This window comes from Salvelinus namaycush, chromosome 16 (assembly GCF_016432855.1).
Source record: "Salvelinus namaycush isolate Seneca chromosome 16, SaNama_1.0, whole genome shotgun sequence".
NCBI classification, from domain to species: Eukaryota; Metazoa; Chordata; class Actinopteri; order Salmoniformes; family Salmonidae; genus Salvelinus; species Salvelinus namaycush.
In genome coordinates, this window is record NC_052322.1 from 24,185,492 (window position 1) to 24,209,953 (window position 24,462).

The following is a 24,462-nucleotide window of genomic DNA, read 5'->3' on the forward strand; positions in this document are numbered from 1 at the left end:
AAAGGCTACACTGATAACTCGTGCTTGGCTGCCTAATGTCAAGGTGTCCCGATAATATTTAAATTGAGCAAGTGTGATCATAATCATTATTTTAGTGATCCACGGTGGACATTCTGCTGGTGTGGCAGATAGCCTAGCGGTTAAGCTCATTGGGCCAGTAACCGAAAGGTCACTGTTTCAAATCCCCGAGGCAAGGTGGCAAGATCTGCCATTCTGCGCTTGAGCAAGGCAGTTAACCCCCTACAAAAACTGTGCCGATGACGTTGATTAAGGCAGCCCCCCACACCTCTCTGATCCAGAGGGGTTGGGTTAAATGCAGAAGACACATTACTGACATGCCGATTCGTGCACATAGGTCTAATTACATTGCCCAGCCTCACCCAGTAAAACTAATCTCGTCCGAATAGTTTGAGGCTCAAGACTAACAATTTTGGCTATTTAAGATCTGAATATCAGCTAATATCAACCACCCAAGTTTTGCAGGCATTATCTTGAGCCTTTTTGCAAAAATAATCAATGTATTTTCACAGAGGGAAATGCAGAAGTATTTTTTTAATTATTTTATTTATTTCACCTTTATTTAACCAGGTAGGCTAGTTGAGAACAAGTTCCCATTTACAACTGCGACCTGGCCAAGAATAAAGCAAAGCATTCGACACATACAACAACACAGAGTTACACATGGAATAAACAAACATACAGTCAATAATACAGTAGAAAAAATATATTTACAGTGTGTGCAAATGAGGTAAGATAAGGGAGGTAAGGCAATAAATAGGCCACATTCGCTATGAATGCTTCTTAATTCTACTTCATCACAATCCCGGATCCGGGAGCACCCCCATCAGTAAAAAAGCTGACTAGCATAGCCTAGCATAGCGTCACAAGTAAATACTAGCATCTAAATATCATTAAATCACAAGTCCAAGACACCAGATGAAAGATACACATCTTGTGAACCCAGCCATCATTTCTGATTTTTAAAATGTTTTACAGGGAAGACACAATATGTATTTCTATTAGCTAACCACGATAGCAAAAGACACAACTTTTTTTTCCCACCATTTTTTTCCTGCATAGGTAGCTATCACAATTTCGACCAAATAAAGATATAAATAGTCACTAACCAAGAAACAACTTCATCAGATGACAGTCTGATAACATATTTATTGTATAGCATATGTTTTATTAGAAAAATGTGCATATTTCAGGTATAAATCATAGTTTTACATTGCAGCCACCATCACAACTCTCACCAAAGCAACTAGAATAACTACAGAGAGCAACGTGAATTACCTAAATACTCATCATAAAACATTTATGAAAAATACACTGCGTACAGCAAATGAAAGACAAAGATCTTGTGAATCCAGCCAATATTTCAGATTTTTTAAGTGTTTTACAGCGAAAACACAATATAGCATTATATTAGCTTACTACAATAGCCAACCACACAACAGCATTGATTCAAGCCAACAATAGCGATAACGAATAAACCAGCAAAAGATATTAATTTTTTCACTAACCTTCTCAAACTTCTTCAGAAGACAGTCCTATAACATCATATTACACAATACATATAGAGTTTGTTCGAAAATGTGCATATTTAGCGGCACAAATCGTGGTTATACAATGAGAATAGTAGCCAAGCTGCCAACAAAATGTCGGGAGAAATCTTAGGAGAGGCACCTAATCTAATCAGTAACTAATCATAAACTTGACTAAAAAATACAGGTTGGACAGCAAATGAAAGATACATTAGTTCTTAATGCAACCGCTGTGTTAGATTTTTAAAATTAACGTTACTACGACATACAGCGTGCGTTAAAGCGAGACCGCACCGAAATTAATGGCGGAATAGTAGTTTTACATTTTTCAACAGAACAACGAATTAACATCATAAATACTTCTTACTTTTTGATGAGCTCCCATCAGAATCTTGGGCAAGTTGTCCTTTGTCCAGAGGAATCGTTGCTCGGTTGTAGATTGTCGCCTTCAACTTTGGAATTAGCAGTAAACATTAGCCATGTGGCGAAGACGTGTCCAACTCACTATAACGCAGCACTAAGAAATATCCGAAAATCGCAATATACTGATATAAACTGATATAACTCGGTTTAAAATAACAACATTATGATGTCTTTAACACCTATATCGAATAAAATCAGAGCCGGATATATCTAAGGCCTATAACGGGAGCTTTCCAGAACGCCATCCTGAGGTCTGTCTTGCGTCATGGCGAATGTTGAAAAGACTGCACCCCACGTTCCAAGACCATTTATATGGCCTCAGATCTGCCTAGCAACTCCATTCCAATTCTCACTATTTGCTGACATCTAGGGGAAGGCGTATGCAGTGCATCTCGACCAATAGAAGACATGCAAATTAATAAACTGACCCCAGAACAACCTGCCTGATTTCAGATTTCTCACTTCCTCACAGGAAGTTTGCTCCAACTTGAGTTCTGTTTTACTCACAGATATAATTCAAACGGTTTTAGAAACTAGAGAGTGTTTTCTATCCAATAGTAATAATAATATGCATATTGTACGAGCAAGAATTGAGTACGAGGCAGTTTAATTTGGGAACGAAATTTTTACAAAGTGAAAACAGCACCCCCTATTGAGAAAAGGTTAAAAATGTACATGGCCTACACTTGAAATCACAATTTAGCCCACAGAGTGAAACTCCCAGACAGCAGTTGTGAGTAGGCTAATTTAATTCCATATTGTCAATTTTATTTAAATGTAACCTGTCCTGTTTTTAGGATATGGTGTTTGTTAACATGTTCGGTCAAATCGAAATGCATTTTTATTTGATAGGACGCAAGGCTATTTGATCAGAGACGTGCATGATCTAAAAAGTGTCTGTCTCATGAAATTGTCATAAACATGGTCTCCAGTCTATAGACTATACAGACTATATCTTAGGCCTACTATTCTTTCTAGCGATTAGGCTACGCTACATGATTTATGTTAGACGACGTTGACAGAGCATTGGAGGGACGCAGCGCTGCTTCTCTCCAACAGCACCCTAGAGAGGCGCTGGGCATTGATGAGCTAAATATTTTATTTTGCACCCCTGACTTTGGTAAAGTGGGCACTACTTCTCTTGCCTGCCCCTTGGATACTAATAAATATCAGAGACTCGAACCATCTGCCTCCCATGTCTGCATTTGGTTCTCACCCTGTCCCCTTATAGTTAGCTGACATAGCTAATTAAGTGACTGACTTAACAAGAGAAACTGCTGATGCACAACCAGATTTCGAAATTGCACCTGATCTATTCTACTATTGTAAGTCTCAATAGTAAGTTGAGACTCTGACTGGGCGGGGGGGCCCTAGCGGCCGGCCATGCAAATAGAATATTTAGGTGAGAGCTGAATCAGCTCAGACACGGGAGGCAGATGGTTCGAGTCTCTGATATTTATTAGTATCCAAGGGGCAGGTAAGAGAATGGTCGTGGACAGGCAAAATATCATAACAAGGTCAGAGTCCAGGAGGTACAGAGTTGCAGGCAGGCTTGAGGTCAGGTCAGGCAGTATGGTCAAGCAGGCAGGTTCAGAGTCAAGGCAGGCAAGGGTCAAAAACGGGAGGACTAGCAAAAAAACGGAGAAAAGGAAAAAGCAGGAGCACGAAGTAACATGCTGGTTGACTTGACAAAACAAGACTAACTGGCACAGACAGACAGCAAACACAGGTATAAATACCCAGGGGATAATGGGGAAGATGGGAGACACCTGGAGGGGGTGGAGACAAACACAAGCACAGGTGAAATAGATCAGGGTGTGACACTAACAATTTTTAGATTGGTAGTTAGTCTAGCCAGCTATCTAAACTTGTAATAATCATGGCCGAATACCGACAGGGCATGCAGGACACATGCCAGGGGCCCTGACCTCCAGGGGGCCAACATTGATTTAGTTAATATGATATCTGAGGAATAACTAACATGGCATAAGTCATTACAAAATGTGTAGAATTGCAGGACATTTTCTATAAAATTGCACAAAAAACATCTCCACTCCATGGCAAATTTTTTAGAATTGCAGAAAACTTGTTTTAAAACTGCAATATTTTCTCTATCAAATAAAATAAAATTTTGTGAACAATTTTTTTTTTGTCACATGCTCCGAATACAAGCCCTTAACCAACAATGCTTTAAGAAGTTAAGAAAAAAATAAATAATAAGTGTTAACTTCTCTGGGTGTCAAGCCCTGGCCTTAGTTATCTTTGTTTTCTTTATTATTTTAGTTAGGTCAGGGTGTGACATGGGGGATGTATGTGTTTTGTATTGTCTAGGGGTTTTTGTATGTTTATGGGGCAGTGTCTAGTCTAGGTGTATGTATGTCTATGGTTGCCTAGATTGGTTCTCAATTAGAGACAGCTGTTTATCGTTGTCTCTGATTGGGAACCATATTTAGGCAGCCATATTCATTAGGTAGTTCGTGGGTGATTGTCTATGTCTATGTTGCATGTTAGCACATTGTTTATATAGCTTCACGTTCGTCGTTTATTGTTTTGATTAGTTTGTATAGTGTTCTTCGTTTTTCGTCTTCAATAAATAGAAGAATGTATTCTAACCACGCTGCGCTTTGGTCCTCCTCTCTTCCACCATACGACGATCGTGACAGAATCACCCACCAACAAAGGACCAAGCAGCGTGGTAAAAGGCAGCAGCAGCGATCGCAGGACTCATGGACTTGGGAGGAAATTCTGGACGGCGGAGGACACTGGGCACAATCTGGAGAATATCGCCGCCCTCGTGAAGAGCTGGAGGCAGCTAAAGCCGAGAGGCGGTGGTATGAGGAGGCAGCACGGAAGCGCGGCTGGAAGCCAGAGAGGCAGCCCCAAACATTTCTTGGGGGGGCTAAAGGGGAATGTGGCGAAGTCAGGTAGGAAACCTGCGCCAACTCCCCGTGCTTACCGTGGAGAGCGAGAGTACGGGCAGACACCGTGTTATGCGGAAGAGCGCACGGTGTCTCCTGTATGTGTGCATAGCCCGGTGCGGTACATCCCAGCTCCTCGTATCGGCCGGGCTAGAGTGGGCATCGAGCCAGGTGCCATGAAGCCGGCTCAACGCATCTGGTCTCCAGTGCGTCTCCTCGGGCCGGTGTACATGGCACCAGCCTTACGCATGGTGTCCCCGGTTCGCCAGCACAGCCCAGTGCGGGTTATTCCACCTCCCCGCACTGGCCTGGCTACGGGGAGCATTCAACCAGGTAAGGTTGGGCAGGCTCGGTGCTCAAGAGCTCCAGTACGCCTTCACGGTCCGGTCTATCCGGTGCCACCTCCTCGCCCCAGCCCAGTACCACCAGTGCCAACACCACGCACCAGGCTTCCAGTGCGTCTCCAGATCCCTGTTCCTCCTCCACGCACTCGCCCTGTGGTGCGTGTCTCCAGCCCGGTACCACCAGTTCCGGCACCACGCACCAAGCCTGCTGTGCGTCTCCAGAGCCCTGTACGCCCTGTTGCTGCTCCCCGCACTAGCCTTGATGGGCGTGTCCTTAGCCCGGTACCACCAGTTCCGGCACCACGCACCAGGCCTACTGTGCGCCTCAGCAGGCCAGAGTCTGCCGTCTGCCCAGCGCCGCCTGCGCTGCCCGTCTGCCCAGCGCCGCCTGCACTGCCCGTCTGCCCAGCGCCGCCTGCGCTGCCCGTCTGCCCAGCGCCGCCTGCGCTGCCCATCTGCCCAGCGCCGCCTGCGCTGCCCGTCTGCCCAGCGCCGCCTGAGCTGTCCGTCTGCCCAGCGCCGTCTGAGCCGCCCGTCTGTCCGGAGCCGTCAGAGCCGCCCGTCTGTCCGGAGCCGTCAGAGCCGCCCGTCTGTCCTGAGCCGTCAAAGCCGCCCGCCAGTCAGGAACCGCCAGAGCCGCCCGCCAGTCAGGAACCGCCAGAGCCGCCCGCCAGTCAGGAGCCGCCAGAGCCGCCCGCCAGTCAGGAGCCGCCAGAGCCGCCCGCCAGTCAGGAGCTGCCAGAGCCGCCCGCCAGTCAGGAGCGGCCCCTCAGTCCGGAGCTGCCCCTCAGTCCGGAGCTGCCCCTCAGTTCGGAGCTGCCCCTCAGTCCGGAGCTGCCCCTCCGTCCAGTGGCGCCCTCTAGGATGGTCTTCAGTCCGGGACTCGCTGTAAGGGTCCCCGCTCCAGAGGCACCACCAAAGCGGGTATTGACTATGGTGGAGTGGGGTCCACGTCCCAGACCCGAGTTTTTGTATGTTTATGGGGCAGTGTCTAGTCTAGGTGTATGTATGTCTATGGTTGGGTGATTGTCTATGTCTATGTTGCATGTTAGCATATTGTTTATATAGCTTCACGTTCGTCGTTTATTGTTTTGATTAGTTTGTATAGTGTTGTATAGTGTTCTTCGTTTTTCGTCTTCAATAAATAGAAGAAAGTATTCTAACCACGCTGCGCTTTGGTCCTCCTCTCTTCCACCATACGACGATCGTGACACTGGGATTTGTGGGACGGTAGCGTCCAGAAAAAAAAGGCAGAAAAAATGTAGCGCACCAAATTCAAATATATTACTATAAAAATCAATCTTTCATGAAATCACAAATGAAAGACACAAAATTAAAGCTACACATGTTGTGAATCCAGCCAACATGTCTGATTTCAAAAAAGGATTTACGGCGAAAGCACACCAAACAATTATGTTAGCTCAGTACATAGCCACAGAAAAACACAGCCATTTTCCCATCAAAAGATAGTAATCACAAAAAGCAGAAATAGAGATCAAATTAATCACTAACCTTTGATGATCTTCATCAGATGACACTCATAGGACATCATGATACACAATACATATATGTTTTGTTCGATAATGTGCATATGTATATCCACAAATCTCAGTTTACATTGGCGCCATGTTCAGAAATGCCTCCAAAATATCCGGAGAAATTGCAGAGACCCACGTCAAATAACAAAACTACTCATCATAAACTTTGATGAAAGATACATGTTTTACATATAATTAAAGATACACTTGTTCTTAATGCAACCGCTGTGTCAGATTTCAAAAAAACTTTACGTAAAAAGCACACCATGCAATAATCTGAGACAGCGCTCAAAAATAACAACATTTCTCCGCCATTTTGGAGTCAACAGAAATACGAAATAACATCATAAATATTCCCTTACCTTTGATCATTTTCATCAGAATGCACTCCCAGGAATCCTAGTTCCACAATAAATCGTTGTTTTGTTCGATAATGTCCATTACTTATGTCTAAGTAGCTACTTTTGCTAGCATGTTTAGTGCACATGTCCAAACGCTCGCGCAGCTGCAGGCGAACTCGGACGAAAACTTCTAAAAGTTATACATGTATAACAGGTCGAATAAACTGGTCAAACTAAGTAGAGAATCAATCTTCAGGATGTTGTTATCATATATATCCAATAACGTTCCAACTGGAATTGGAAGCACGAAGTAGCATTCCTTCGTGTCTGTATAAGTTATGGAACGCAAGGCGATATCATGAGGAAAGCGCGTGACCAGGAACTGGCAATCTGCCAGACCACTGACTCATTCCCCTCTCATCCGGCCCCACAACACAGCATAAGCTTCATTCCACGTTCTACAGACTGTTGACATCTAGTGGAAGGCGTAGGAAGTGCAAACAAATCCATATCTTACAGGGAATTGAATAGGCGATGAGTTGAACGTTGACCAGTCTCAGAATTCTCACTTCCTGTTTGGATTTTTTTCTCAGGTTTTTGCCTGCCATATGAGTTCTGTTATACTCACAGACATCATTCAAACAGTTTTAGAAACTTCAGAGTTTTATATCCAATAGTAATAATAATATGCATATATTAGCATCTGGGACAGAGTAGGAGGCAGTTCACTATGGGCACGCAATTCATCCAAAAGTGAAAATGCTGCCCCCTATATCAAAGAAGTTAAGTAAAAAAGAAATAAGTAACATTTTTCCAAATGACAATAAAGTTACTAATAACTAAACAGCAGCAGTAAGATAACAAGCGAGGCTATATACAGGGGGTACCAGTACAGAGTCAATGTGCGGAGGAACTGGTTAGTTGAGGTAATTGAGGTACTGTAATATGTAAATGTAAGTAGAGTTAGTGACTATACATAGATTACAAACAGAGAGTAGCAGCAGCGTTAAAAGAGGGGTCTGTGTAGCCCTTTGATTAGCTGTTCAGGAGTCTTATGGCTTGGGGGTAGAAGCTGTTAAGAAGCCTTTTGGACCTCGACTTGGCGCTCCGGTTGGCGCTCCGCTTGCCATGCGGTAGCAGAGAGAACAGTCTATGACTAGGATGGCTGGAGTCTTTGACAATTTTTAGGGCCTTCTGACCGCCTGATATAGAGGTCCTGGATGGCAGGAAGCTTGGCCCCAGTGATGTACTGGGCCGTATGCACTACCCTCTGTAGTGCCTTGCAGTCGGAGGCCGAGCAGTTGCCATACCAGGCAGTGATGCAACCAGTCAGGATGCTCTCGATGGTGCAGCTTTAGAACCTGATCTGAGGAACCATGCCAAATCTTTTCCGTCTCCTGAGGGGGAATAGGCTTTGTCGTGCCCTCTTCACGACTGTCTTAGTGTGTTTGGACCATGATAGTTTGTTGGTGATGTGGACACCAAGGAACTTGAAGCTCTCAACCTGTTCCACTACAGCCCCGTCGATGAGAATGGGGGCGTGCTCGGTCCACCTTTTCCTGTAGACCACAATCATCTCCTTTGTCTTGATCACATTGAGGGAAAGGTTGTTGTCCTGGCACCAAATGGCCAGCTCTCTGACCTCCTCTCTAGGCTGTCTCATCGTTGTCGGTGATCAGGCCTACCACTGTTGTGTCATCGGCAAACTTGATGATGGTGTTGGAGTTGTGCCTGGCCATGCAGTCATGAGTGAACAGGGAGTACAGGAGGGCACCCCTGAGGGGCCCCTGTGTTGAGGATCAGTGTGGCGGATGTGTTGTTCCCTAACTTTACCACCTGGGGGCGGCCCGTCAGGAATTCCAGGATCCAGTTGCAGAGGGAGGTGTTTAGTCCCAGGGTCCTTAGCTTAGTGATGAGCTTTGAGGGCACTATGGTGTTGAACGCTGAGCTGTAGTTAATGAATAGCATTCTCACATAGGTGTTCCTTCTGTCCAGGTGTGAAAGGGCAGTGTTGAGTGCAATAGAGATTGCATCATCTGTGGATCTGTTGGTGCGGTATGCAAATTGGAGTGGGTCTAGGATTTCTTGGATACACTCCATGGCATAATGTGTAGAATTGTGGGCGGGCCGGCCCTGTGTTTGTATGTTTCTCTGTGTGTGTGTGTGTGTGTGTGTGTGTGTGTGTGTGTGTGTGTGTGTGTGTGTGTGTGTGTGTGTGTGTGTGTGTGTGTGTGTGTGTGTGTGTGTGTGTGTGTGTGTGTGTGCGCACAGGGGCGGACTGGGATGCCCCTGCATTTCAAACAAAACTGACAATTTTTTCCTTGAGGGCCCCTTTGGAGCCCTGCTGAAAGGGAGGAAAACGGATTAATGCTCACGCAGCCAGGAAAGTTCAGAGCCTAATGGCTTTATTCTCCCTCACTGGATGAACACCTGCTGAACACTGTCCCTGACCAATAGCCCAGCAGCTTATCCTCTTCTCCTGAAGCTCTGAATTAATTATACTGTTCAGATTAGAATTCTAGTTCAAATCTCTATTATTTTACTGTACATCTGATATGAACAATATGTCTCTACAAGAGCTTCTATTGAATTGTACTTTTACATTGTGTTTTACATATTTATTATATGTTACAATGTAGATATCCTACAGAAGCTGTCAGATGGACGTGGAAGAGAATCTGTTTAATGAGGACCAGACCAGATCCGTCTTCTCTGGCTGGGGAACAGAAGAGAACCACATATTCCTCTGTTAGCCACCAGCGCCGCATCTCTGTTAACTGTTCATTATTCTTCACAGCCGCTCAGAGCGAACCATGACAAGCGTCAGAGGGTCTGGAGGAATGTGTGCCACGTAGACCAGACGCCACCAACACCTGGCCCATATCTCATCTCCTTGTACGCGACCTTACAATAAAGCAGCCAGTCTCTCCATGAAAGCTATACTGTATGTTCACATATGATCGGGATCTGGTTTACAGAGATTTATGAAAAGTGACACTTCGAGACCTTGGGACTACAAGGTTCAAGCTGACATTTTTGTAAAAAAATGAATTGGTCACATATAATTGATCTTTACATGGCTCTTCATATATCTATGAAGTTTGATTATTTTTAAAGTACATTTTCAGTGAAAAAAAAATCTAAAACTATAAGGTTCTATCTGCATAAAGCCATTTGAACATGGACCAATCAGAACACTTCTTTGCCATCTCCCTCTAAGTATGGTCTAGCCAGCAATAATGACACGCAACAACACAACAACACTGTCAGAAATCCTACATGATGTTCAGTGATGACAGTAATTCATCTGATGATCATAATACATGTCTTAATGTATTTGATGATGTGTTCTGACTCTATCTTGGTCAAATAGCGTTGTTCTATCATTTATCTAGTCAAATAGCTACAGTTATCTTAAAAACGGAACATTTCCAATTCAGAAATGTCAGTTAGAAGGTTCTATCTGCAATTGCACCCCCCTAATAAACGGATTTACCAATGTCTCAGGATTTTGATACTCTGCACTTTAGGTACCTTTAAGGTGAGGACCTTAACGGGTTATGAAAGAAGAATTGACTACAAAACAGTTCTGAGATCTGGGATGTGAAAAGTCTGATGCTCAATATCTCAGAACTATGCTTTGCGCCGATAGAATCTTATAGTCCCAAGGTCACAATTTACTGGGGCTCCATAACCATGTCTCTATTAAAATGTGCATTCACTGTATGTTCAGAGCAATGCTACTGTAAACCCAGCAGAGAGAGTTAGTGTCATAGAGATACTATTAAATTAACCCTCAAAGTTCCATAGTGGGGTGAAAATGGCAGCCAGTCTAATTGGAATGAATGGCAGTAGAGGCATACAGTAGGTGATGCATTTCCTGCTTTACTTATGCAGGGAAATAAAAGTAAGACGTGATGTATTAGAAATTGTATAATGGAATTATAGTCAACCTAAAATATTGTCATATAATTATAAATACAGTTTATACAGGTTTTATATCAATTTTCTGTATAAATAGCCTCTAAAATATATGTAAAAAACCCATAAATGTCTGATGTTGTTTCCTTGGAAAACTGTGAGGGCTATTATATGATCAAATATCAGTACCTGTTGCATTTCCAACTTGTTTAAGCCCAATCATCAACTGCTTTGAGCCAGTGTATGGCTGTGGATTGACTGCATTGTGTGAATGGAATGCTGGCTGGCTATCAAGCTAACAAACATGCAGTGCAGATAAATACTTTACATTGATTGTTTTACACAATATCTTCTCACAGCACTTGCAAACCATAGTTGGCCAACTCCCTGACCAATATGGCTTACCTTCCTACCATTATTAGAAGGTTAATGTCCATTCTAATATTCTAATTCCTAAATCTTTGGTCGGTATAGCCACAGCTTTCAGTGACATGACATACGGTACTTCTACCCTGCATAATGATTGTAGGTGGGTTGCTGTGCTATGTAGCAATATATAACAATACAATTCAATACAAAATATTGTATTTTTATTCCCATTTGTGGGGGGTTTCCCTTTAAAGTATACAAAACTTGCTTGTACATGGACAACACCTAACAGTGTATTTCTCCTTCTTTGTCTCTTTGTGTAGTGGTGGCTGGTGGGTCTGGAGAGTTTAAGTGGAACTGTGTTCCAGTGGAAGGTAAAACTGTTTGCCTTTGACTTCCTGCTGTTAGATCGAAGATGGTTCGGCTCAGGGACGTGGCTGGGATTTTCTCTTGTTACAGTTACAATGTGAGACTCCCGTCTACTCTGCTTTCTTCTCTGCATGTGGAGTTCCTTTTGTTAACACCCTCCATGGTGAAGAGAGGACACCCTACATGGTGAAGAGAGGACAACCTCCATGGTGAAGAGAGGACACCCTACATGATGAAGAGAGGACACCCTCCATGGTGAAGAGAGGACACCCTACATGGTGAAGAGAGGACACCCTACATGGTTTTTTATTTTTTTTATTTCACCTTTATTTAACCAGGTAGGCTAGTTGAGAACAAGTTCTCATTTGCAACTGCGACCTGGCCAAGATAAAGCATAGCAGTGTGAACAGACAACAACACAGAGTTACACATGGAGTAAACAATAAACAAGTCAAAACATGGTAGAAAAAAAGAGAATCTATATACACTCTATATACAATGTGTGCAAAAGGCATGAGGTAGGCAATAAATCGAGTAATTACAATTTAGCAGAGATACTGGTGTGCAAAAGAGCAGAAAAGTAAATAAATAAAAGCAGTATGGGGGGTGAGGTAGGTAAATTGGGTGGGTAGTTTACAGATGGACTATGTACAGCTGCAGCGATCGGTTAGCTGCTCTGATAGCAGATTTTTAAAGTTGTTGAGGGAGATAAAAGTCTCCAACTTCAGAGATTTTTGCAATTCGTTCCAGTCGCAGGCAGCAGAGAACTGGAAGGAAAGGCGTCCAAATGAGGTTTTGGCTTTAGGGATGATCAGTGAGATACACCTGCTGGAGCGCGTGCTACGGGTGGGTGTAGCCATCGTGACCAGTGAACTGAGATAAGGCGGCACTTTACCTAGCATAGCCTTGTAGATGACCTGGAGCCAGTGGGTCTGACGACGAACATGTAGCGAGGGCCAGCCGACTAGGGCATACAGGTCGCAGTGGTGGGTCGTATAAGGTGCTTTAGTAACAAAACGGATGGCACTGTGATAAACTGCATCCAGTTTGCTGAGTAGAGTATTGGAAGCTATTTTGTAGATGACATCGCCGAAGTCGAGGATCGGTAGGATAGTCAGTTTTACTAGGGTAAGTTTGGCGGCGTGAGTGAAGGAGGCTTTGTTGCGGAATAGAAAGCCGACTCTAGATTTGATTTTGAATTGGAGATGTTTGATATGAGTCTGGAAGGAGAGTTTGCAGTCTAGCCAGACACCTAGGTACTTATAGATGTCCACATATTCTAGGTCGGAACCGTCCAGGGTGGTGATGCTAGTCGGGCGTGCGGGTGCAGGCAGCGAACGGTTGAAAAGCATGCATTTGGTTTTACTAGCGTTTAAGAGCAGTTGGAGGCCACGGAGGGAGTGTTGTATGGCATTGAAGCTCGTTTGGAGGTTAGATAGCACAGTGTCCAAGGAAGGGCCGGAAGTATACAGAATGGTGTCGTCTGCATAGAGGTGGATCAGGGAATCGCCCGCAGCAAGAGCAACATCATTGATATATACAGAGAAAAGAGTCGGCCCGAGAATTGAACCCTGTGGTACCCCCATAGAGACTGCCAGAGGACCGGACAACATGCCCTCCGATTTGACACACTGAACTCTGTCTGCAAAGTAGTTGGTGAACCAGGCAAGGCAGTCATTAGAAAAACCGAGGCTACTGAGTCTGCCGATAAGAATATGGTGATTGACAGAGTCGAAAGCCTTGGCCAGGTCGATGAAGACGGCTGCACAGTAATGTCTTTTATCGATGGCGGTTATGACATCGTTTAGTACCTTGAGCGTGGCTGAGGTGCACCCGTGACCGGCTCGGAAACCGGATTGCACAGCGGAGAAGGTACGGTGGGATTCGAGATGGTCAGTGATCTGTTTGTTGACTTGGCTTTCGAAGACCTTAGATAGGCAGGGCAGGATGGATATAGGTCTGTAACAGTTTGGGTCCAGGGTGTCTCCCCCTTTGAAGAGGGGGATGACCGCGGCAGCTTTCCAATCCTTGGGGATCTCAGATGATACGAAGGAGAGGTTGAACAGGCTGGTAATAGGGGGTGCGACAATGGCGGCGGACAGTTTCAGAAATAGGGGGTCCAGATTGTCAAGCCCAGCTGATTTGTATGGGTCCAGGTTTTCCAGCTCTTTCAGAACATCTGCTATCTGGATATGGGTAAAGGAGAAGCTGGGGAGGCTTGGGCGAGTAGCAGCGGGGGGGGCGGGGCTGTTGGCCAAGGTTGGAGTCGCCAGGAGGAAGGCATGGCCAGCCATTGAGAAATGTTTGTTGAAGTTTTCGATTATCATGGACTTATCAGTGGTGACCGTGTTACCTAGCCTCAGTGAAGTGGGCAGCTGGGAGGAGGTGCTCTTGTTTTCCATGGACTTTACAGTATCCCAGAACTTTTTGGAGTTAGAGCTACAGGATGCAAATTTCTGCTTGAAAAAGCTGGCCTTTGCTTTCCTGACTGACTGCGTGTATTGGTTCCTGACTTCCCTGAACAGTTGCATATCGCGGGGGCTCTTCGATGCTATTGCAGTTCGCCACAGGATGTTTTTGTGCTGGTCGAGGGCAGTCAGGTCTGGAGTGAACCAAGGGCTATATCTGTTCTTGGTTCTGCATTTTTTGAACGGAGCATGCTTGTCTAATATGGTGAGGAAGTAACTTTTAAAGAATGACCAGGCATCCTCAACTGACGGGATGAGGTCAATATCCTTCCAGGGTACCCGGGCCAGGTCGATTAGAAAGGCCTGCTCGCAGAAGTGTTTTAGGGAGCGTTTGACAGTGATGAGGGGTGGTCGTTTGGCCGCGGACCCGTGGCGGATACAGGCAATGAGGCAGTGATCGCTGAGATCTTGATTGAAGACAGCAGAGGTGTATTTGGAGGGCAAGTTGGTTAGGATAATGTCAATTAGGGTGCCCATGTTTACGGATTTAGGGTTGTACCTGGTGGGTTCCTTGATGATTTGTGTGAGATTGAGGGCATCAAGCTTAGATTGTAGGACTGCCGGGGTGTTAAGCATATCCCAGTTTAGGTCACCTAACAGAACAAACTCTGAAGCTAGATGGGGAGCGATCAATTCACAGATGGTGTCCAGGGCACAGCTGGGAGCTGAGGGGGGTCGGTAGCAGGCGGCAACAGTGAGAGACTTATTTCTGGAGAGATTAATTTTTAAAATTAGAAGTTCGAACTGTTTGGGCATAGACCTGGAAAGTATGACAGAACTTTGCAGGCTATCTCTGCAGTAGATTGCAACTCCTCCCCCTTTGGCAGTTCTATCTTGACGGAAAGTGTTATAGTTGGGTATGGAAATCTCAGAATTTTTGGTGGCCTTCCTAAGCCAGGATTCGGACACGGCAAGGACATCAGGGTTGGCAGAGTGTGCTAAAGCGGTGAGTAAGGCAAACTTAGGGAGGAGGCTTCTGATGTTGACATGCATGAGGCCAAGGCTTTTTCGATCACAGAAGTCAACAAATGAGGGTGACTGGGGACATGCAGGGCCTGGGTTTACCTCCACATCACCCGAGGAACAGAGGAGTAGTAGGATGAGGGTGCGGCTAAAGGCTATCAAAACTGGTCGCCTAGAGCGTTGGGGACAAGGAATAAAAGGAGCAGATTTATGGGCGTGGTAGAATAGATTCTGGGCATAATGTGCAGACCAGGGTATGGTGGGGCACGGGTACAGTGGAGGCAAGCCCAGGCACTGGGTGATGATAAGAGAGGTTGTATCTCTGGACATGCTGGTCTCAATGGGTGAGGTCACCGCATGTGTGGGGGGTGGGACAAAGGAGGTATCAGAGGTACGGAGAGTGGAACTACGGGGTCCATTGTAAACCAAAACAATGATAACTAGCCTGAACAACAGTATGCAAGGCATATTGATATTTGAGGGAGACATACAATAAGGCATAAAGTGATTGCAGGTCTTGATTGGGAGAGCTAGCTAAAACAACAGGTGAGATAACAGCAGCTAGTCTGCTAACACAGCAACAGCAGGTAAAAATGGCGACGGCTAGGCAGAGAGGGTCGGATTAACTACACACAGATCCTGAGTTAAAGCACAGAGCCGACAGATAAAACACAAATAAACGGAATGGAGTACCATGAATTAATGGACAGTCAAGCAGGCATCAGCTATGTAGCCAAGTGATCATAGTGTCCAGGGGGCAGCCGTAGATGGAGCAGTGAGGCCTCCACTAAGCTAGCCCGCGGCGTTTAAAGTTAGTAGCCCGGGGGGTGGTCTGCTCAGACGGAGGGGGTCTGCTCAGACGGAGGCCGGTTGAGGGCACAGCGGATGGGGTAATCGTCTGCAGACCAGACGTGGTCGTGTCGACAGAGAATCCAAGCCGGATGGCGAAAGAGAGGTTGTGAATTGTAGAATAGTGTTTGCTAACTGGTGCTAGCTTCGTGATTCAGACAGCTAGTCATGGGTAGCAAGCTAGCAGAAGATGGAGGTCTGTTTTTAGCCACGCCGTGCATTTCCGTCGGTAGATTAGTGGGGTTCCGTGTGGTAGAGGGGACCAATCCAATTGTCAAAATAGTTATAGTGGCCTAAGAAGATTGTTCGATAGACCTGTTCAGATAACAGCCGATATGCTCAGGACAGCTAACGATTAGCGGGCCGCAGTTAGCATATGGGCGTTCAGGTTACGTCGCGATGGAGGGGCCAGTTGAATAACTCCCTCGGGCAGATAACGTCGGTATCCCAGTCGTGAAGGCCCGGTGGGGCTCCGCATCGGCAGTAAAACGGGTCCGGATAGGTGATTGTAGCCCGGGAGTGGCTGATGGAACTCTTCAGCTGGCTAGCTCCGGGATAATTGGTGTTTGCTCCGGAATTGATGTTAGCCAATAGTCACTCGGGATAGCAGCTAGTTAGCTGCAAGATCCCGGTGTAAATGTCCAGAGCTTGCGGTAAAAATCCGGGGATATGGAGAGAAAATAGGTCTGGTATGCTCTGGTCTGAGTCGCGTTGTACGAAACTGGCAATAGTTTTCCGAGCTAAAGGATAGCTGATGAGCGCTAGCTGTGGTTAGCTGAACTACTCACGTTAGCTTGTGAGCTGGCTAACTTCTGGCTAGCTTCTGTTGTAGATTTCGGATACGAGGTGAATAATACCTTTGAGGAAAAAAAACAGATCCGCACCACATTTGGTGAGGTGGGTTGCCGGAGAGTGTTTTGAAGTTGAGTTTTTAAGAAGAAAAAATATATATATAAAAAGAAATGCGAAGAAAAATATATAAAATATATATACACGGGACAGGACGAGGACAAAGGACATCTGACTGCTACGCCATCTTGGATTACTATGGTGAGGAGAGGACACCCTACATGGTGGAGAGGACACCCTACATGGTGAAGAGAGGACACCCTACATGATGAGGAGAGGACACCCTACATGATGAGGAGAGGACACCCTACATGGTGAGGAGAGGACACCCTACATTATGAGGAGAGGACACCCTACATGATGAGGAGAGGACACCCTACATGATGAGGAGAGGACACCCTACATGGTGAGGAGAGGACACCCTACATGGTGAAGAGAGGACACCCTACATGGTGAGGAGAGGACACCCTACATGAGGAGAGGACACCCTACATGATGAGGAGAGGACACCCTCCACTGTGAGGAGAGGGCGGCAGATAGACGAGTGGTTAAGAGCGTTGGGCCAGTAACTGAAAGGTTGCTGGTTCGACTTCCCAAGCCAACTAGGCCAAAAATCTGTTGATGTGCCTTTGAGCAAGGAACTTAACCCTAATTGCTCTGGATAAAAGTGTCTGATAAACAACTAAAATGAGAGGACACTCGACATGGTGAGCAGAGGACACCATCCCTTCCTGTTTCTCTCAGAGCTGTTATTTTGGCCAATGTTTTTCCATGTGCGTCTTCTTCAAAGAATAAAAAGCGGCCTCCCGAGTGACGCAGTGGTCTAAGGCACTGCATCCTAGTGTTAGCTGTGCCACTAGAGATTCTGTGTTCGAGTCCAGGCTCTGTCGCAGCCGGCCAAGACAGGGAGACTCATAGGGCGGCGCACAATTGTCCCAGCGTTGTCCAGGTTAGGGGAAGGTTTGGCTGACAGGGATGTCCTTGTTCCATCGTGCACTAGCGACTCCTGTGGCGGGCCGGACACAGTGCACGCTGACACTGTGGCCAGGTGTACGGTGTTTCCTCCGATACATTGGTGCGACTGGCTTCCGGGTTAAGTGGGCATTGTGTCAAGAAGCAGTGTGGCTTGGTTGGGTTGTGTTTAAAAGGACGCACGGCTCTCGACATTTGCCTCTCCAGAGTCTGTACTGGAGTTGCAGCAATGAGACAAGACTGTAACTACCGATTGGATACCACGAAAAAGGGGTTAAAATTTGATTTATGACAAAAATAGATGGACACCATAACCCTTCCGCTCCACCTCCTCTCTATACACACCAGCACACCAATGTGCTATGTCAACCTCTCTTTTAATGGACGATGCGATGGAAGATCAAATCATTCTGAATTGATTTCAACATCCCAGAGAAGACAGTGAAAACGTCCATATGCTTGGCAAGTGAAGCATCGTAAAATGCAATTACCTCTGCAAGCTCCTTGTAGTTGCCCTTGTTAGCAGAACTTTCCCTCTCATCGTGCCTCCTAAACCAACTCTCACAGTACATGTCCAAAAATGCAGTACTGTCGATAAACTGCTTGAGAACATCCGTTTCTTCCTACCTTCTTGTTGGGTTGCGCAGTTTGAATATGCAAACCTTCGTCCATTACATGAACAATGCAGCTTTTTCTCAGAAACTTGAGTCTGATGTGGGTAATGTGAAAGGGGCTCTTCAACAAAAAATCCACTTCATTGTTGCTAGCGTTAGCCATTCGGGTGGAGAAAACAGGCAAATTGAAATAGATTGCACTAACTCGACACAGAAATAAAGTTCTAAAACAAGAAAACTATATATTAACTATCTCTGTCTCCTGTAGTTTGAATAAACTAATTTGACTTGAATAACATCCCAAAAATGCTAAAATATCATTATTCACTATCTCAATCTGAATTTATCCAACAATGTCACCAATTTACCAAGCTTCTAAATCCCTCATGTGTAATACTAGGTACATTCTCTGATCCTTTAATTAGATGGGCAACATGTTAGTTCATACTGCAAAAGCTTTAATTGGTAGGAGGACGTCCTCCGGAAGTAGTCATAATTACCATGCGGGTCTATGGAAGGGGATGAGGAGCACGAGCCTCTTAGGTTTTGTTTTGAAGTCAATGTAGCCAGAGGAGGACGGAAAATAACTCTCCACCGGCTACACCATTGTGCCTCCACAGCCAGATGTGTCACACTTGCATATCCAATTGGATAGTTATTATTGGGGTGAGAACATTTGCCCTTATTTTTACATGACACTACCTCCACCATTCAAGTGGAAACCTCAATGCACAAGTGTAATTATGGCCAAACAAGTCCCATATGCACAACAATACACATCAACGGGGAAGCGGAGAAGGGGGAATAAGCCCTTGCCTTTACTAGCTACATTTACTCCTCCCCCCTCCTCTCCTCCCTCTCTCCCTGGCCTCCCCTGTGTATACAGTGAAGTGTAATGGCATGCTAATGAATGCAGAGGCCTTGAAGTAGTGGAGCAGATGGCCTGAGGATGGGTGGCACAGGGCTGACAGGTCAGTCAGGTATCCACTGGAAGGTCCTGTCTGTCTGACCACTGACTCTTATGCTTCCCTCTGACGCTGGAACACAGACTACTGCCTCTTTTCTCTAGGTCATGGTTATATACTGCTACTGATCTTAGTCTTTCCTTCTGGGTGTTATTTGATGGTGTACATTTGGGATGGGAAGTGGTGGAGCCGGGGCGGTCTTTATTGTAGAATGGAGTGGTGGCGGTGGATATTTTTGAATGGAGTTGGGGCGGTTGTTATTGTAGAATGGAGTTGGGGCGGTTGTTATTGTAGAATGGAGTTGGGGCGGTTGTTATTGTAGAATGGAGTTGGGGCGGTCGTTATTGTAGAATGGAGTTGGGGCGGTTGTTATTGTAGAATGGAGTTGGGGCGGTTGTTATTGTAGAAAGGAGTTGGGGCGGTTGTTATTGTAGAATGGAGTTGGGGCGGTTGTTATTGTAGAATGGAGTTGGGGCGGTTGTTATTGTAGAATGGAATTGGGGCGGTTGTTATTGTAGAATGGAGTCGTGCGGTTGTTATTGTAGAATGGAGTTGGGGCGGTTGTTATTGTAGAAAGGAGTTGGGGCGGTTGTTATTGTAGAATGGAGTTGGGGCGGTTGTTATTGTAGAATGGAGTTGGGGCGGTTGTCATTGTAGAATGGAATTGGGGCGGTTGTTATTGTAGAATGGAGTCGTGCGGTTGTTATTGTAGAATGGAGTTGGGGCGGTTGTTATTGTAGAATGGAATTGGGGCGGTTGTTATTGTAGAATGGAGTCGTGCGGTTGTTATTGTAGAATGGAGTTGGGGCGGTTGTTATTGTAGAAAGGAGTTGGGGCGGTTGTTATTGTAGAATGGAGTTGGGGCGGTTGTTATTGTAGAATGGAGTTGGGGCGGTTGTTATTGTAGAATGGAGTTGGGGCGGTTGTTATTGTAGAAAGGAGTTGGGGCGGTTGTTATTGTAGAAAGGATTTGGGGCGGTTGTTATTGTAGAAAGGAGTTGGTGCGGTTGTTATTGTAGAATGGAGTTGGGGCGGTTGTTATTGTAGAATGGAGTTGGGGCGGTTGTTATTGTAGAATGGAGTTGGGGCGGTTGTTATTGTAGAAAGGAGTTGAGGCGGTTGTTATTGTAGAATGGAGTTGGGGCGGTTGTTATTGTAGAATGGAGTTGGGGCGGTTGTTATTGTAGAATGGAGTTGGGGCGGTTGTTATTGTAGAATGGAGTTGGGGCGGTTGTTATTGTAGGATGGAGACGTGGCGGTCGTTATTGTAGAATGGAGTTGGGGCGGTCGTTATTGTAGAATGGAGTTGGGGCGGTTGTTATTGTAGGATGGAGTTGGGGCGGTTGTTATTGTAGAATGGAGTCGTGCGGTTGTTATTGTAGGATGGAGTTGGGGCGGTTGTTATTGTAGAATGGAGTTGGGGCGGTTGTTATTGTAGAATGGAGTTGGGGCGGTTGTTATTGTAGAATGGAGTCGTGCGGTTGTTATTGTAGGATGGAGTTGGGGCGGTTGTTATTGTAGAATGGAGTTGGGGCGGTTGTTATTGTAGAATGGAGTTGGGGCGGTTGTTATTGTAGAATGGAGTTGGGGCGGTTGTTATTGTAGAAAGGAGTTGAGGCGGTTGTTATTGTAGAATGGAGTTGGGGCGGTTGTTATTGTAGAATGGAGTTGGGGCGGTTGTTATTGTAGAATGGAGTTGGGGCGGTTGTTATTGTAGAATGGAGTTGGGGCGGTTGTTATTGTAGGATGGAGACGTGGCGGTCGTTATTGTAGAATGGAGTTGGGGCGGTCGTTATTGTAGAATGGAGTTGGGGCGGTTGTTATTGTAGAATGGAGTTGGGGCGGTTGTTATTGTAGAATGGAGTTGGGGCGGTTGTTATTGTAGGATGGAGACGTGGCGGTCGTTATTGTAGAATGGAGTTGGGGCGGTCGTTATTGTAGAATGGAGTTGGGGCGGTTGTTATTGTAGAATGGAGTTGGGGCGGTTGTTATTGTAGGATGGAGTTGGGGCGGTTGTTATTGTAGAATGGAGTTGGGGCGGTTGTTATTGTAGGATGGAGACGTGGCGGTCGTTATTGTAGAATGGAGTTGGGGCGGTTGTTATTGTAGGATGGAGTCGGGGCGGTTGTTATTGTAGAAAGGAGTTGGGGCGGTTGTTATTATAGAATGGAGTCGGGCGGTTGTTATTGTAGGATGGAGTTGGGGCGGTTGTTATTGTAGAATGGAGTTGGGGCGGTTGTTATTGTAGAATGGAGTCGGGGCGGTGGTTATTGTAGGATGGAGATGGGGCGGTGGTTGTGGAGGAGAGGGATGAGACATTGTTGCTCTGGTCCTCTAGGGACTCAGCCAAGCCCATTGGCCAATGCAGGGGCTGGAAAGGGGTCTCAACACATACAAACACACACATCCACAGGGTGGGAGCCATGTGTGCTACTGGGGAACCAATGAACGCCAACTTCACTTTTGTTTAAGCTGTAACTAATTGCCTAAAAGGAAGCCATCCTACCCTGAACTGAGCCCTCCCTGAAGCTTTTTCAGCCCACACAATAAAATACCAAATTGGCGTTGTAATGAGTGATGTTCTTTAATATTTATAAATGTGTTATATGTTGCTGTTTTGGACAGAGAGTATTTCTGTTTCTGTGTATAGGTAGAGAGGGTTCATTTGATGTGTCTGAACAATGCTCAAGGATATTGTGTGGGTGGGTAGTACTGGAGACAGAACAAAGAGAGATATCTGAACATGACAAGACATGACTAATGTCACTTCCACATGGTGACAATCTTTTGTCAAGATTTGTATTCCTTAAAAAAAACCTATAGGCCTTCTGTATTCTTTTAAATGTATATGTGCCGCACACATTCGCCAGCTCGGGTTAATAATAAGCACAAGAGGCAGAAGCTTCCGCTCTCTGAGATCCAGTTCTCAGAATGTAGATATAAAAACCCACACATACCAAATGGATTTCTGACTGCTTGCTGTTCTGTGAATGTTCCACAGAGAGCATTTTACTCGGATCACACCGATTCTTGTGACAGCAATTGTTCTAAAATTGCTTTCTGTGAGCCATGCTGCTGATGACCATGTTCTGGCCAGCTCTTTTCACAGCTGGGAAGCCGAGGACAGGAGCCATGGAGATGAGTCCCAGCACTACATGTTTTTGCTCCTCAGCTCCAACTGGCCTCTCATTTACAGAACACACCAGAGCTTCTATATAGAGCATGCAGGCTGGGCACAGACAGACAACTTGGCTAGTTTTACCATTCCTGACTATACACAGTTCTTATGTTGCCTTCCAATACGCCTCAACAGCCATGTACCATATCATATTTCATGTTACTCTGTCTCTGCAGGTGGACTTCACAACGTCAGCAATAACAAGGCTGAAATGACCTGCCATGAGTAACAAGCTCTCAGTATACTGACTGCAGTTATAGACTGACTGTCACCAGTATGTTCTCTCATTTCACCTCAACCAAGGGAGATGGAAAAGCATGGGAATGGGGATGGAGGAGGGAGACCAAAGGCTGTTCTCTGTGGGGTGTGTATTTTGTGAGGTAATTACATGTGCTTGTGAGCTGCTTGGCAGTTATTAGGCTAAGGGTAGTCCCCAGGCCAAAAAAACACACAGCTACACAGGAGTGCTACAGATACACATACTGTATGCATGCACGCACACATGCAGACAGACAAACACACACACATTTTTATGAAAGTCACTGAGGAGGATGGTCCTCCCCTTCCTCCTCTGAGGAGCCACCACTGCCCAACACACACACACACACACACACACACACACACACACACACACACACACACACACACACACACACACACACACACACAGACAGACAGACTGGACAGTGTAACTGACATTCACCAGGCAGATAATGCTCCATTATTCAACAGTCTGCCAAAGGAGAGAGGAGAGAGTTGGTGAGAGAAAAAGAAAAAGAGAGGGGAGAGAGTGATAAAGAGAGAAGAAGAGTGAGTGGGAGAGAGAGAGATAAAGAGAGAAGAGAAGAGGAGAGAAAGAGAGTGGGAGGGAGAGATAAAGAGAGAGGAAGAGAGAGAGAGTGGGAGAGGGAATTGACCAGACTGACAATCAAGTGGTTTGTATTTTCAATGTCTCAAATAATTAACGAGACAGCTTTCTTGTTGAGGATAGATTAAAAGGAAAAGAGAGATCGAAAGAGACGGAGATGTGGTTATATGTCACATATTTTCTTTATTTAGTCAGTCATGAAGATTAAAAAATGAATATATTGTAGGCATAAAGGCATTCACTGTACTTACAATCTGGGAGTATGAATTGTCATGACGTCCCCCCCTCATTCTCTTTCTACACAGTTTATGACAGTCGTAAATACTCTGCTTCTGGGTCTGTAGAATTGAGATTGGAATGTGTGACTGTGGGACACAGAGAGAGACTTGGCCAAACTCTTAATCCCCAAAATGGAAGAATTAAACAATATTTATACTTTTGAGAATGTGGGAGTGGTCCGTGGACACTTAAGGGACAGTCATAACGAGTGTGTTTCATTTGGTGATCTCATGAAGGACAGGAAACACACATAACTGTATCTCTTAAAGTGTACATTTCCCAGCTGTCAGGTTTACATCTAAATATTGTGAAACGTATGTGATTAAACATGAAACTATTAGTGAAAAGATGTAATGTGATGTTAACCTTCTTAACAAGATACTTGTTTAGTTATGAAGTTTTAAATAGTCAGTGGCCACACCCCCGTGAGCCCAGACATTACATCAGGCGTCATAGAACTGTCCCTTTTTCCACGGAGTATAAAACCCACTTCCTACAAAATATATATTAAGTCAGAGAACGCCGGGACAGAGTCCCCACGCTGGAATGGCTACAATTCTATAGACCATTAGACCATACAGCTGTAGTTTTGGCTACACGACTGGAAATGGTTAAACTCTGAGACTATCAATCACTACAGAATAAGATAAAGTCTTAGACGTATAATTACTAGTCTGCAGCTAGAAA